Consider the following 16943-nt stretch of genomic DNA (forward strand, 5'->3'; position numbering starts at 1 on the left):
TCCATCGGTGAAGACAGCGACTGGTCACTGGGTCATAAACCTCTATTCTGGTCAACTTTCACACAACAATTTGAAAATCCGAATTTTGCTTCATACCTGTAACTATGTCCATCTTTGTTAGAGTGTAAATACTACCGCCTGCCGACAAGTTTTGTTCTGTTTGCTTGATAAGTGGAAACCAATCAATAAAATCTCAGCTGCAAAAAAAAGAGACTTAAAATATCTTAACCTGTTTCATGCAGAAATCAATTGCCTCACTTCACAAAGACGTCTGTCATTCATCTAAGTTACTGTGTAAAAACAGCCTCCACTCTACAAGGTAATGAATAAAAATACACATCTTTTACCTATTTTGTAGTTGAACATGTTTATAATCTATTTTTATTAACTGCACAGTATTATTATCCTATTACCGTCTCCTATTTGTTATTTTCACATTTGTGTTGAAAATGCATGCTTCCACTTCTCTTTAATTTGCTGCTGATATTTGATTAATTTTCCCACTGTGGGACAATAAAGGATTTTTATATTCCATTCTTGATGCAGCTGTCCAGAGGTTCATTCCCAGTCCTGTCTTGTCTACCAATTTCCTGTGATTAAAGACCACTAGTAACACAAAAGCAAAAAAGAAAAAAAAAAAACTGCCCACACAGACTGAAAATCAAGCAAACTCATAAAGCATTTAGTTTGTCGCTGCAAATCACTGCATTATCATAATCAATGTTTGCTTTTCCATTTGTTAAATTAAAACTTAGTTTATTTGACTGATTCTTCCCTTTAACAAACCAACTTCTGACATGACAGTCATCAAAGTAGGAGTAGGTCTAGAATAAAAACCCTAAACTAACAAAAAAAAAAACACACATGAGAGCAGATCAGGGATCAGAATGTTCAACTACCAACTATACATACACTCCTGATCAAAATCTTAAAGTGGGTTGGAAATTGTCAAAAATTCACATTTTTGCCACTGATAGATCTTAAGCTGGACACAGCTTAAGATCTATCTATTGTTTTCCAGGATTTGTGCTCTGGAAAACAATGAAGGGAATGTGGATGAGGAAAGAGGAGAAAAAGGATATAGAGAAGAAGAGGGAGAGAAGCGCAGATATGAACGCCCAGCTTGATGTTAGTGTGCTTTTCAAACTCTGCCTTAGATACAAATCACTTCAAACAGATTGCATTGCATTATGTCAAGAAAATCTCACAGCTTTAAACAGACACAGAAAAGAAAGATGACTAAATTGTCTTATTTAACTTCCTATTTCATCCCAGATACAAATAAAGTTATTTCTCACTCCGCCTTGATCTCTGTCGGTCAGGTCAACACCATGTTCAGGGGTCAGGAAAAATGATGAGTAGACAAAAAAAAGAAAACACTTGTGGTGCAACAGGTAAACTGATCTTCCTGCCCACAGCATCACCATCCACAACAACTCTTCCAAGATATGAGTATGAGATATAACAACATTTAATTTGGCCTCTGGATAAACAAAATATTTTTGAATTTATTTGAATTTAATGTTCAGTGAAACATCTTATTTATAGCATCATGCTGTAGGGTTGCTTTTCTTCAGTAGAGACAGGGGAGCTAGTCAGAGTTGATTAGAAGATGGATGGAGTTAATCCAGGATGATCCTGGAGGGAAACCTGTTAGAGGCTGCAGAGGACCTGAAGCTGGAGTACAGACAGGTTCCACGTCTTCAGACAGATGGCAGCATCAAGAGAACATCAACACTAAACAAACACATAAAGAAAGACAACTACATCATCTTATTTACTGCCTATCTCAGCCCAGACATTAATAAACTATGTCTTACTAACATAGATATTTTAGCGAGATATCTATCTATTTAATCTTGGGATTTTTCCTCTGGGAAATTGTAGAAATAAAAATAAACTATCTATTACATTTTAAAAATCAATACATTTTATTCCATTTTTAAAAATGTAATAAAACGATCAACTAAGTGTTGATCTCAGTCACTAGGGTCAACACTCAGTCCAGGGAAAATCGTTTTCCAGCTGCTTTATGTTGATCTGTCATAAATCCAATCAAACACATAAAAGTGTTGGACTGTAACGAGACAAAATATGAAAATAATCACACTGGTATGAATGCTTTTGTTCATACCAGTGTATGGACAGTGCTAGTATGTTCATACACAATGAATACACTGCATGTATAACTGTCAGCAATGTGGTCTTTGTTTGAACAAACCTAACTATGCACTAAAGTGTTTGCCATCATGGGCATTCCAAGTGTCCTTAGGAGAAATGACTCCAGATGCTGTTTGTAAGTAAAACAGGATGGCCACTCTGTGATGATAATATGGATTTTGTGAAAATATCACCATGTTTTTCTTTTGTTTGCTTCCAAACCTCATAAATTCTCCTCCATTATCTTTAGTCTTATCCAACTAATGAGGCATAACAAACACACTGATGCAATTTTTACATAAGGTTCATGGTAACAAATCAGTATGCCAGTTAAGTTCAATCTTCTACTGAACAAGATATCTTTCATTCATTATTGATGTTGTGTGAGAGGAGCTTTCCCCTGAAGGCACACTAGGATTCCCACAGCCAAACTCCACTTCAAAGCCTTCTCTGTAATCGTGTCTCCTCTTTTTCTCACCCCGCCGCTCCCTGACGCTCCGCATTACATGCTCCATCTTACTCATTTACTGTTTCCTTCACTGTATCTATTTAATTGTGGCATCCTGCTAATAAGACAGCAGGATGGACAGATCAACAGCTTCGTTTTGGGATGTCTTCATTAAAAACGATATTATCCTGAATAATAAAAAAAAAAACATCTGACTTCTTTGGATATACTGTTCACTCCATCTGACCCAAAGCCATGACCCAAGCAGCTGAAATAGTAACGTGTGCTTTAAGAGGAGTGAGGCTGTAAGAGCTGCAGCAGATAAATCAGCTATAATGAAATAAAAGACAAGTTTTTGCTCTTTCAGGGTTTTTAGTAATCTTTGTTTTGTTCTCATCATATTAATCAATGTAATCTAAGTATTTGATGTAAAAATCTTTAATGATCTCAGCAGATCTCTTTGTTCCTGTGATGATTCATTGTTGGTGATCTGCTCCAAACCCTTCAGGTTGAAGGATTCCCTGCCATCACAATGATCTCTCACTCTCTCTAGAATCTAGAGAGAGTGAGAATCTAGAGTCTAGATTCTCCATCAGTTCCAAGTCTGAACTCTGGTTGGGCTACAATGAAAAGTTAATACCACATCAAGGAACATGTTAGTCAATTCAAAATATTGCTATGAACCCAACCCTGCTGGGGGGATACAGTAACTAATGTTGGTCCTAACTATAAGCTCAGTGTAAACAGTTCAGGTTTGACTCCTCTAGGTATTTTAGATTTTCAACCAGCAAAAATCTAATTCAGTCTTAACGCATTTGTACTGTGAAACAGGGTTTCAGTGCTCAGAAGCTTCAGCGTTTCAGAGGCTCTAAAAGCAATTTCTGAAGCAGACATGAACTTGTATTGTAGAGCAGTTAGTCTGAGGAGCAGGTTGTGAAAACAGAGTGAAACACAGCAGGACTACAGCAGGTCCTGGACATTAGGTCCATACCTGACAGGTCCATACCTGACCCATGTTTGAGTTGTTTTAATAGGTAAAAACCTGAACAGAAGAATTATTTTAATATTTGCCCAACATAAAATGATTTTTACACCTGCTGACATCCACTACAACACTGACTACCAAGAACGACAAAACACAACCAGTATATCCTAATCCATATAATCCATATTCATTCACAAAGCAGACTGTTTCAGTTCAATGTACTACACTTCATTACAGTGCAGTGGCTGTAGTGCTGTTGCAATTATTTTAGTAATTGAGTAATCTATAGATTATTCTGATGATCAATCAAATAAAAATGTTGATAAAATAAAATATTGATAAATTCTACAATATCAGCAGTATTGTTATCAGCAATAGACACTGTATCTGTGCATCCAGAGCAATTACTCTTATGTAAAACACTGTGTTTAAAAAAAACTACCACTGCATACAACCTTGAACACATCATCTCTTCCATGAAACATGGTGCTGGCAGAATCATGCTGCGGGGTTGTTTTTCTTCAGAGAAGTTCTTCATGTTGAGTTGAAAGCTGGAAGGTGAAACACTTATAGACTCTAAGTCACCTTGTTGAGTCGATGTAAAGCTGTAATTAATGTTGAAGGACAACAGGATGTGCTCCACTGTTGTTACAACTGAACATTGAGAGCTTCTAAGGTTACAGCATCACTAACATGAACTTTTCGCCTTTCCTATCAATTTCACCCAAAATTCAAATATCCCCAACCTTTTTGATCTGGTTCAGAAATCAGGATGTTCAATATGTAAATGAGTCTCTGGGGCCAACCTGACTCCAGAGCAGATGAATTCAGCTTTATGAGCACAGATATACGTTCCGCCACAATAGCTTAAAAATATGACAAATATGTGTGAGGTCATCAGGCCAGCCTTCTCAGGAGAACATATTTGTGTTTTATTTTTCTGTTTCCTGAAAAACACATTTCATCCCCTTAGGGTGGATCCACAGCAGCCCTGTTCGGTCCGCTTTAATCAAACTCTAGCTTGTTTGCTTGGGGAGGTGTGAAGAAATCCAACTCTGGTCCCCGTGCCAAATAACTTCTTCTGAAGATTGGTCTGACCATGTAAAGAGTAAAACAGTCACTTTCTGTAAAAAATCTGAGCATTGGGATCAGGCTGAATATGTTGCTTTGATATGTTTTACAGAAAAATGTCCGAGGTGAGACAGAGAAGCAGCGATGTGTCTGCTGAAGCTGCCCCTCCAGGAGCAGATGGGAGGATCTCTGCTTATCCCTGAGAGCATTTTGCCACCTGCTGACAGAAAGTGGAAATCACATGGCTAGTCGCTGGGCGCATCCATCCTCAGCTTCCAGTTTCTGTACGGTGGAACAAAGGAACAAAGTCCACTATGATGGGAAAGTTGTTCTTTTGTTTGCTTGGTGTTTTTTTGTTTGTTTTTTTTTTTGAGTATTTTATTTTGCAGAAATAGCATTTACAAAAGTAGAAAATGGCACAAATATTATTTTCACTCCTGATAAAACAAAAAAATGTATGGATTTAATAAAGCACTTGAGCAAAAGGTTCAACATGAAGGTTCTGGAGAAATATTGCAATTAGAATTAAGCTTTTTATCAATATAAGTTCCCTTCAGGATATTGCGTCTCAGATCTTCCTTTTTGATATCTTCGAAGTCATTAATATTAAATCATGTAGCTGCAGTCCTTATTGCCAGCTGCATCACCGCCGCTGTGCGAAGTGTTGCTTTTAACATCACCGCCAAGGATTTCACGCAGGAGTAAGTCACAGAAAATATCAAACCGGGCATCATCTGAAACACAACCTGCCGCTAACTTTGAGGATCCCACTGACAGCATGTTCTTCCATCACGGCTCCACCTCCAGCCCTGATGGCATTTCACAGAGGACAAAGCTGCAGCGTGCATACAAGTGGGTTAATTAAAAAGACTCAGGAGTCAATCAGAGAACATTTACATACCAGGGAGCTCTTTCACTGTGCCGGGTTCAGAGTGAGAAAACATCAAAGGGGTTTAAACTGCGGGCATGAAAAGCATGGGAAATGAGCTTTGAGAAGGAAGAGGCTGCAGGAGGAGGGGAGGAGGGGGTCTGTCTCTCAGGTAGACTTCAGAGTCCCTCCAGCAGCAGCATGAGGAAGAAGACCTCAAACACTCAGTGCTTGTCTCTTGTTGTCCTCTCTGTGCATCTTATAGCTTGTGGACTGACTAATAATGCAGCTGTACCTTCACAGCTACAGCTGACATGAATGCATTTTTTATTTATTTGTTTAAATTAAACTATTTACAATTTGAGGAATAAGAATGTGTCCACCACAGTGAGATGCTCTGAGCTGGATGGTGTCAGATCTGCTCGTCTGGATTCTACATGAATCAAAGAAGCATCGATACCTGACAACCGTTGGCAAGCAGGTCAGCTGTGGGCTGCAACAGGTAGCCTGCCAGGTGTCACCACAAACAGCCACAACAATCATCAGACACACTGATCTACTGATCCATCCTCACTGATTCACTTCCACCAAAACTCACCTAAAGCGCCAGAATGTATGGCACCACTCATGCTCACCTGCTGCAGATTTTACACAACTTTCTGAAGGTGTATTGATTTATTTTTTTCTAAATTGCACACATCAATAATGCTACAACTGACGGCAGAATTTCGTAAACATTTGAAAGCAAGCAGAAAACTTACCCGTGACTTGGTCTTGACGTCCGTGTTTGAGACGTGCGTCGTTTTTGGAGGTTAGTTTTCGGGAGACAAATCTTCCGCCCCCCCCCAGCATGAGAGCAGTGGAGAGGACAGGAGAGCAGCTGTTAGGTCCTCCCATGCAGGCAACCGAGGCAGAGGTGAAGTCCTTCAGTTACCGGCGGACCGAGCCGCAGCCGCAGCTCAAAGCCGGAGATTGTATTCCTAACGGGCGCGTTACCGCAGCGTGGCGAACACAGGGTCTCACCCAGCGTGGTGGGAGCGCGAGCGGGTTAAACTGACACCGTTAACCGCGTGACACCAGAATATACACACACTCACACGCACGCGCGCAAAGCGCTGTTCATCCGCCGCTGAAGACTGATTGGGGGCGAGCAAAAGTCTTGAGCTGGAGACCTATAAATCTATAATCCATTTATGAAGGGTGTAAGAAAATAGATAGATAGATAGATAGATAGATAGATAGATAGATAGATAGATAGATAGATAGATAGATAGATAGATAGATAGATAGATAGATAGATAGATAGATAGATAGATAGATAGATAGATAGATAGATAGATAGATAGATAGATAGATAGATAGATAGATAGATAGATAGATAGATAGATAGATAGATAGATAGATAGATAGATAGATAGATAGATAGATAGAGTCTATCCATCTGTTATCCATCATTGGTTGACTTTATTAGTAGTTGTCTGGGTCAGTTGATATGTAGTCTAAGATTCTGCCAATACAATATTGACCAGTTTGTCCTTTGCCTGCTTCACATTGTAAGATTTTTATGTTGATTTTTGACCCAATCTTCTCTTTCCAACAATCTTAAGGACGGTCTGATTATCCTGATGGAGACATTCCAGTGGTGTGTTAGTAGAACTGATGTACTCTGCTCTAAAAGACATCAGGACCACTCCAACTTCAAACTGGAGATACTCACCATGTTGGATTGTTTGAAGTGTGGATGTTCCCTAAAGTCAAAGGAGGATGCAGCCTGGTGAAGTGTGTCATGTGGCCTCTACACCGGCATCGGTACCACTTCACTCATTCTGAATAACATTTCTGCTGTCATCTGTAGGCCTGTTATGATAACAAAGTTTACGGAGCGAATAATTGTCTCAAAAATTATTGCAATAAACAGCAATATTGTTTGAAGACCATTTTAATCTGATGTAATGGTAATGACATAAAAATATCCTTCCAGCACATCCTGCCAAAAATAAATACACTTTATTTTCATAACAACATTTTACACTGGAACTGGTAAAGAAAACAACCAAAAACAAAAATAAAATGGATTCTCAGTCTCCGTTAACAAAAATGCACTTGAATATAAACTAGAAGTCTGCATAATAGATTGATTGACCTTCAATAATCATTAGATTTAGATATCCGACTACTTGATGCAATAGTTCACTCCTCCCTTATGCTAAGGAAATGAGGAAGGGAGGGGTCAGAGACCAGCCTGTTTTCATCCAGTGCCATCAGTAGAAAGAGAAAAAGGCAGGAAGAAACAATAAAAGAGATAAATTAAAATAAGGTCGATAATTTTCATTTTTTATGTTATTAATTGATTTATTGTTTATCGTGGCAGGCCTCGTCATCTATGCATCTCTGCTGTAGCACAGTTTTTATTGTCACTAATTGTAAATGGTCTGTCTTTATGCTCAGACATAAACATTTAGTACATTTTTTAATTAACCAACTAAGTTGCACATTCCTTTGAACTGGAGTACACATTTATTCATGTTAAGATTTTGCTTTTACTATACAGTGTTATTATTCAGCTCTTATATATTTTAGATTCTGTATTTGTGATAGTCTACATGCTTTGACAGCCTTTGCTGCTGTTGTACAGAAATGTCTCACTGCTGAACGATAAAGGATATTTGTGTTTAATGAAGCTTCAGCTAAAACAATTCACTCTTGATCCTCTCCATTCCTGCCACCTGTGCTGCTGCCCTGTTCAAACTCCTGCTCTGCACTCATTCAGTTCTATATAATCTGTTGTGAACCTCTATCACAGCCTCTGATGGTTCGTGTCCGATATTGTGATTGTGTACCTGATATGATTTCTGCCTCCTGACCGTGGCCTTTGCCTGCTCTCTGACTCCATCTCTGCCTGTTCCTTCAACGCCTGCTTCAAGTCTTTGAATTCAGATGGTTGCTCCACACACATTGAATGTTTCTGCCTGCTCTACCTGTCCGGTGTTCAACCTGGACTGTTTGCCCGGTCGTCAAATTACAGATACATTGATCGTTCCACTGGTAAAGTCAGATCATTGCAGCTGTTAGTGTAACAAGCTGAACTGGTAGCCGGAGTGAAACAATCCCTGGTAAACTGACACGATCCTTTCTGTCTCTCTCTCTGTCAAAACTCCAGATTGTGACCTGAAAGCAGCAGCACCATTACTTTTGCCACATTCTCATGATTATGGTCAGTAAAGATTTTTTAACAGGCACAAAACAGAAGTCTTTGTGCTTTGGGTCCAGAACACTCTAAGAACCTTACAAATTCAAGTTAGAACAGTTTATTCTGAAAAATTAAACTCAAAGTCAACCCGAGTATCAGAAAGTCAGACTGGTTCAGTCATGATCCAAACAAAAAGAAGTCAGTATGAATCAAATCCTATGCAGAAGATATTTTCCTGGGTTTTGACATTTCATTAAACAGTCATCATAAAACTATGTTCACCTTTTAAACATTTGAACTGGAGCAACAGTCAGTCAAAGACTTGGTCACTAGCTAGTTTTGGCCCTCCTCCGTAAGTGTGTAGTCATGGCAACAGGACATTATGATGGTGTCTACACTGATTCACTGGTTCATCCTGTTGATAACAGTGGAATGCAAGCTTTGAGTCAACAATGAGAGAACCTTTGTTCTTCTGTGGTGCTTCTAAAAATGGAGTCTTTCAGAGCTGCTGTGGAGATTTTCGTAGAATTGTCCACCAGAAATAATTCTGAAAAAGTTCCTTTTCGGAAATGATTGTGGGGGAATTACATTGATATAATTCCTAGTATACAGGGAGTTTATACCTGGTCTACCTGTTCACAGTCTAACAAATAGATCCACTTCTCCAGATCAGATATACATCCAGACTCATTTATTATTAATAGCCTCCCAGACAGAGATTAATATTATGACATATGTTTTGACATTGGTAGTAATTATATGACTTGTTGCTATAAGACAGTGCTGTGAAAATATATTTCCCCCCTTACAGATACTTCTGTTCTAATCTGTTTTGTCACGCTTGAATTTCCCATTAGGTACATTTTAATATAAGACAAAAAACTTATAAAATTAGTTCATTTGTTTAGAAAAAAACTGTGTTGACTAAGAATCTCCACATTTTTGAGCATTCTGTGGTTGTTCTGGTCAAACAAGTCCAATCCATGGAGGTCTCACCTCAAAGTTTTCCAGGACTTAAAAGATCAAAACAATGCTGAAACTAACCGAAGAGACTCTTGATGTGAATATTTGATTTATGTGAAACGTTTGTGCCCAAATAATGTTTTTTTATTTTGCTTGTTTTTTTTTAGATGAAAATGTTATGCTCATTAACAATCTGAAACATTGTTTCTATTGGAATAAAGTTTCTCTGAGGTAATATGAATTAATTATACTTTTTTTCTCATATAATTCCCAGTTCCTCTAAGTTTCAGAGGCCAAACCAGAGGTGAGTGATGCTGTATTTCTTTGGTATCGATCTGATGCCAGTAACACCGATATTGATACTGATACTTTTCATTTAAGATTGATGTATCCTCAAACTCCTGTTGTTAGGTTCATTGTTTTATTAGAATCATTTTAGTCAAATCTAGGACAGAATTCAGATGAAGTTTATAGCCATCTACAAAATACTCAATAATAACATATATTGTGTGCATTTTCCTAAGTAAACAAAGTGCAAGAACTTTTCATTTGAGAACAAATCAAAGCAAGATCTGTTTTAAGTTTGAGAAACTACAATTCAAAATAAAATAAAATTTCAAGAGGGAACATTAGTATGAATCTGATACTGATACTGATACTGACGTGATGTTGATATTTTAGATCCAATCTCTCAACTCTACTTCAAACAGTTGTTTTCTTTGTGCTGAAAGACAAGCAGACGGGCCAGCCATTATACTGCTACCTTGTGACATCCTAATGTAGTCCATGCCACACTCTTCTCATTCAGCGGGAAAAAGATTATGATGTTATCAGCACTAAGGGCTGAGTGGGCATTCTTCTTCCTGAAGATATTATCTGTGTCTTCCTCAGCAGACAGTCAGAGAAAGAGAAGAGTGATTGCAGGAAGGAGGAAGCAAACTCCTCTTTTTGACACCATCTCAACTGAGTTTTCCTTATCGCTTTTATTTGCTGCTGAGCCAGACGATTACCAGTCTGCCTTTATTCTTGCTGCTCTGACACTCAATTATTCTCACACTCCTCCTCACTCTGTTAGCACTCAGTACTCAGAGACACAGAGAAGCTGACCCAACACTGGAGAAAATTCAAGAGTTGTAAGAAAAACCCACTTCTGGACTTTAGCACCACATAACATCTTGTGTAGCATAAAAACATCAAACCAGATTAAATCTTTCCTGTTTTAGATAATTTAGGATATAAAACAATTTGGTCTACTAAATGCCAAACTGATGAGTTTTTGTTTTGTATTTCCTTAAAATTCAAAGGTTTAGCCACTCTGGTATTATATATATATCATTAGAGTCAGAGTGGTTGTCTCAACTGAATGTGTACCTGCTGATGTATTTTAAGGCCACATCTCAAACCTATTGCTTGATTATGGGAAATTGATTCCTGAGACACAGCCAAAATCTCAGGAAAATAACTGGACCTCCAACAGTCAAATGAGTCTATGCAAGTACAGACATGATAGGGATGTCCAATCAACATACTGATCAGGAAGGAGAGGAGTTCTGGGACTGGTTACAATATGTAAATCAACCCTAAAAGAGAGGAAAACACCATAACTTAAAGCAAGATTAACAAAGACAGATTACAATTTGAAAGTTGCCTTTAAATTAGGAATACATACAAATAATCAATTTATGATTAATTGTCAAATAATGCTTTTATTGGAGTAAAATGTATTCCATTCGTTTGACTAATAACTTAGATGGATCTTCTTTTAGTGTTGTGGTGTGGCCTCCATCCAGATGATGGCACTGCTGCTCATGCTTAAACTGCTCATCCTTAATTGGAACCAGTAGTTGTAAGAGAAATAATCATATTTAATATTTAATCATTAATTAATCCAGAACAGGAAAGAGAAACGGTCCAAATGAAGTCCACAGTGGGACTCAAAATGTTTTCTATGTGGTTTGGTTTTGGAATATATTTGACAGGCTCCTTAAAACAGCGGTTTGTAATTTTTTTGATTTTTTTTTTTACCTATTTGTTAAAAATATCACTATGTAATTAAAGTATGGACTGATACAGATAATCTGTGAAACAAATCTAATTCCTCTGTCTTCTCTCAGTGATCACAATGATCACTAGAAACAACCAATCAGAGCCAGGTGGAAGGTCTTAGTGCTGTCAATCAATCTTGTATAAGTGTTGCTCACCCTCCACCCCCTTTGCTCTCTGCTATGATGAAGCTTCACTCCGATAGCAGAGCCTGTCATGAAGACTCAGGTTAGTTAGCAGCATCAACTTCTCAACCAAAACTGATTGATTTGCTATAAAGGCGATGATGTGATGACAGAAAACTGGAGGGGATAACGCAGAAAGATTGTAAAACGATTAAAGAAATACAGCATGCTAATAAGCATGGTGAAGGCTGTCGGGGGTTAATGCATTTCATGGGGCCAGGTTTTAACTTTTTATTTTTTGAGAGCAAACATAACCACCTGTTTAAAGGCACTGTAATTAAAAGGAAGCTGAACTGTAGTAGTCGCTCTCACACTGATTGTTGGAACTGGCTGGACAACAAAGAGTTTCATCCTTAACTTAAATGTTACTCTATCATTTTACATCTCTCTGTTCATGGGGAATTAAGTGTTTCACATATTTAATTATTTTACTTTTTTATATTATAAAACCTAATAGATTCCTGCATAGTTATATTTTGTAGATAAAATATAACAATATATATAAACATATATGTGAGAAAACCACATTTTTGTATATATTCATTCAGTATTTACTACAGCTGACACTAAAAATGTTAAAATGTTATATTGTTTTTTATTCAGCATATTATAAAATAATAGCCATTCTGTTTGTTTTGTGTGTATTTTTTTCATTAATATAATGTATCGCACCATGTGTTTTGTACTTTGATGTAAAATAAATTTCTATTAATAAAAATCATTGTGAAAAAAATGAATAAAATAACATACATGTTGTAGAAAGACCCTCTTGAAATAAGAAAAAAGTAAGATCTTTAAGAAAATGGCAGCTTCCAATTGGAAATAGATACGTAGATGATGTAGAAAACAAACTTGCATCACATTTGTTGAAGATTAATACACAATTGTGATTAATCATCAGCTAGTTATCTGTAGGACTCTCTTATATATCTGGTTTTGTTTTGTCCCTTAATGTGGAAATAAAACAGGCTATAAACAGTTGAGCCTAATAGTATTTAAGTACCATAAAGAACTACAAAACTCAAATAATACACAATCTAGATAAAGTATTCACCAAATACATGATTAAAGAATGTCCAAATTGATCTTTTTCTTCTAATAAAGGCAACTAGGCAATGACTTAGGTCTTCATTACCGTTCCAGGTTAGTAGGTCTGCTCTGATCTATCTTCAGATACTCTTGTTTGTGCCAAGTTATCAAAGTTGAGTCAGTTTACCAGAAGTAAATTAAACCATCTATATTTGCTGGACAGTCCAATGTGGGATAGTATGTTCTTTCTCCCAGATGTCTGGGCTGACAGTGTTAAACAAATAACCACATAAAATCTGTATCATGTTCAGATCTGATACCGAAGGCTATGGATGACCTCATCAGAAAAGGAGAATTGAGATCTGGGTCTTTGGGACAGCTCGTTTGTCTGAACTTGCCATGATGTGAACTTTGTTTCTACAAACACAGCCACCTTAGTTCCTGTAGACCAAGATGCTCTCGCTCTTCCTTTTAAATGGTTGTCGTTGACAGTGGCGCAACTACACATTATTCAGGTGGATGCGAAAACATAGAACCCCCCCCCCCAGGGAAGGAGCTGTGGAGGAAGGAAGAACAAGGAAGAACCGACGCTCACTCGCGTTTCCCCCCCACCCCGAGGCGACGATACGTGAAGGGTATAAATCACTACATTTACCTCGGCGAAGTGAAGGAGCCGTAAGGCGCGGTGAAGTGTATGGGAAAACATCATCGGTGTGCCACCCCCTCCAGACGGTGTTTTGGTGCCCCCTCTGGTGCTGCGCCCTTATGCGTTGCATATCCTGCATACCCACTTTTTGCGCCACTGGTTGTTGATCATGTTTAATTTTCCATTCCTTAGAACTTCTCTTGATAAAATGTAAGATTCCTGTCTCCCTCTTTTGTTCCTGAGAATTCAGTACTGAATATCAAAAAAAGAGGGAAAAAAAATATTTCCTTCAAACTTGATCACACATAAATTATCATGGCATCTTGTGACGAGGTGGAAAAGGTTGTGAATTTCTGTTGCAATGAGCGATGGCTGGTGGGATGGGTCAAGGAAAAAGCTGTTTAGCTGTGATCCTTGAATGAACCTTTGCAGATAAACCTGAAAAGACTGATGTAGTTTATCTAAACCGTCCACATTCCTCATTCAGCATCAGATTCAGGCAGATCATCAATTACCTTCCCCTCTGAGATCCTTTTAGCTCCTTGCTCACCTTCCACAATGATCCAGGTAAATGATATTGTTTAAACCTTTCTGCTGAGAACAACACCTCTCTGTGCAGATGGATGATTGTCAGGGTTGGGCCTATGGAGTGTGATTTCTTATCTCGGTCAGCAGTCGCTGGTGTGAGCTCACTGGGCTTACAATCCATCAGGGTTTGCTGAGGAGGTCAAACTGAGGGCAGCATGGGAAACAATAACACAGGAAAGATAATGACACAACACAGCAGAGTCTCCTGAAAATGGCGTGGACATAGTGTGGGGGGATCCTGTTATAGAAATTTGAACAACTACTCCCTCTAGTGGTTAAACAACAGAGGTGGTTCCATCAAAGATGCAACATTCTCATGTTCAGAAACTTCAGATTGAGATATTGTAAATGCAAATATCACATAAAAACCCTCAATGCCTGCCAACTACGTGTTTATAAGGCTCAAGAGGAAAAACAAAGAAAGTTACTAGACCAAAGAACTACAGCAAGAAGGAGAAAATAAATGACCTGTTACTTTTACAATTCTGAATTAATGAACAAAGCAGTTCTGTCATCAGCAGGCGTAGAATCCTAGTTTTACCAAAACTAGGATTCTCTTGGTTTAAACTAGGATTCTACCCCTGCTGCTGGGGCCGAATCCTAGTTTGTCAGTTATTCAGTAGGGAAGTTTGTTTGGATCGGTGGTGTAAACCGATCACCACCGCCTCACTAGACGGTTGGTGATCGGTTCACATGAACACATATCTGTTAGAATCATTTACCCTCCAAATATGTGGTGGACTGTTTTAGAGTCATTTCTGCACTGCTTGGATTGTGAGTCTTGTCTGATGTGAAAGAGTCATAGGCTTTCTTGTAGTTAATTCGGGTGGTACATGGTTGGTATGTCTGGTGTTGCATTCCTAGCTGACCGATCTGTCAAACGGTTGCTTGGCTCTTCTGGTAGCACTGCTGGTTTCCTTTTACATGTCGATCATGTATTGACTCATATGCTTGATCATCTTTGCTATAATGGCCCAGATCCATGTCATTGGTTGGTAGTTGGATAGAAGGCCCATTTCTGATCAAGCACTGTCCGGTCTGGGGTCAACCACTCTGGGTTGTTTCCATCGATGAACAGCTGGTTCAGCGCTGCCAGGCATTCAGGGAGACCTGTCAGCTTCATATGGATCATGCCAGGATGTGGTGCAGTCTAACACCTGCTCTGAGAGATTGCTTGTGGCCAGCTTTCAGCTACAGCAGTCAAGGGAAATTGATGCCATGTGATGTCTCTTTCTCCAATGTGCTCCTTGAGTGCTGTTCAGTCATAGCGCTGAGTGGTTCTGATCTCATTTTATTACACTGCCACAGAAAGTACACTTCAGATGGTGCTATGGAGAACATCCTTTTTATTCTCTGGCTTCCTCTTCTACAGTGTACCTCTTGATGCACGGGAAAAGATACACTATTTCCAAATTTTAAACAAATACAGAATCTTAAAAGTGTGGCATACTTTCATAAGCCCTTTTGATTTCAGGGTAAATTGCAGCTGTTCTGTGAAGAATTATACAAAGGCAATCTGCATAACTCTTGCATACATGTTATTTAAGAGTTACTTCAACATGCACAACAATAAAGGCATGGAAGTGCTTGTCACTGTAGTATAGTCGAAATAAAATTACGCAACTTTTTAGCGCTGATTAGGGCACGAAGGGGTAAAGCGCACGACCCATACAGAGGCCTCAGTCCTCAGCACAGCTGTCAAAGGTTTGAGTCCCAGTCCACTGAGCTTTCCCACATGTTTTTGTCTTCACAAAACACTTTCCTGTCTACAGTGACATAAAGGCCACTAAAAACAAAAGTCCCATCTCTTCCAGTACTGATTAGCATGATGTAAATGCTGCATTTCACTTAGTTTTAAGGGCTTGTTAACACTAACATTACAGGTACGTTTCAAAAAACAAAATCTCTGAAAAGTAAAAATTTTTTTGTCTCTCATTTCAGAAAGTGAAACTTGTACAATTTATAGATTCATAGCAGTAAAATAAACTGAGGAACAGATCTGTCACAGGGATCCTCAAATCCAGGCCTCTTGCAGGTTTTAGATGTGTCTCTGAGTCATCAACAGGATTCTGGAGGGCCTGTCTGCACTGAGGAGGTCATTCAGATTGTGGACTGAAGCATGTTGAACCAGGGACACATTAAAAGTTGTAGGACACTACAACAGCCTCTCTAGGTCTGGAGTTGAGGACCCCTGGTCTATCATATTTGTGACTTGTCTATACTTCTGTGTTCTGATTAGCTTGTTTAAGCAAACATGGTCATACCTAGTTGGCCGCAGCCCAAACTACATACATAATTACCAAGTAGTGATTTCCAGCTTTTACAAGTTGATTGTACTTCTACTACCTCTTTGATGTTGTCCAGAAATATGATTTAATCTACGTCCGACAAGCAGCAACGCAGCACCTGCTCTTGCCTAGGAAACTTCAGTCCACTCCTCCTGAAAATCCCCCAAATTCTTGAATGGATTTCACTTGACAATCTCCTCAAGACTGAGGTTCTCCCTGTTGCTGGTGCAGCTTTTCCTACTACACTTTTTGCTTCCACTCAACTTTCTACGAATATCCCTGGATAGAGAAATCTGAACAAAGAGTTTCCTGAGAAATGACCTTTTGTGCCTTTCTCTCTGGGTGTCACTGACCTTAACATCTGTCCAGTCAACAGTCTTCCCCTTGATTGTGTCCTACTGACCCAGACTAAGAGCATTTAAAGGTTCAGGAAACCTTTGTAGCAGATTTAAGTTAATAAGCTGGTTAGGGTGTGACAA

General features: G+C 38.7%; 1 protein-coding gene across 1 annotated transcript in view; it reads right to left on the bottom strand.

Moving 5' to 3' along the window:
• LOC103472129 (retinoic acid receptor beta) overlaps positions 1 to 6633 on the bottom strand; it is a 195378-nt gene extending 188745 nt beyond the window's left edge. The window contains exon 1 of the mRNA XM_081612782.1: positions 6294 to 6633. The gene's annotated coding sequence lies outside the window, so the exon portion shown is untranslated. The remainder of the gene's footprint in view (positions 1 to 6293) is intronic.
• Between the last annotated feature and the right edge of the window lie 10310 nt (positions 6634 to 16943).

Source organism: Poecilia reticulata, chromosome 11 (genome assembly GCF_904066995.2).
Source record: "Poecilia reticulata chromosome 11, P_reticulata-male-v2, whole genome shotgun sequence".
NCBI classification, from domain to species: Eukaryota; Metazoa; Chordata; class Actinopteri; order Cyprinodontiformes; family Poeciliidae; genus Poecilia; species Poecilia reticulata.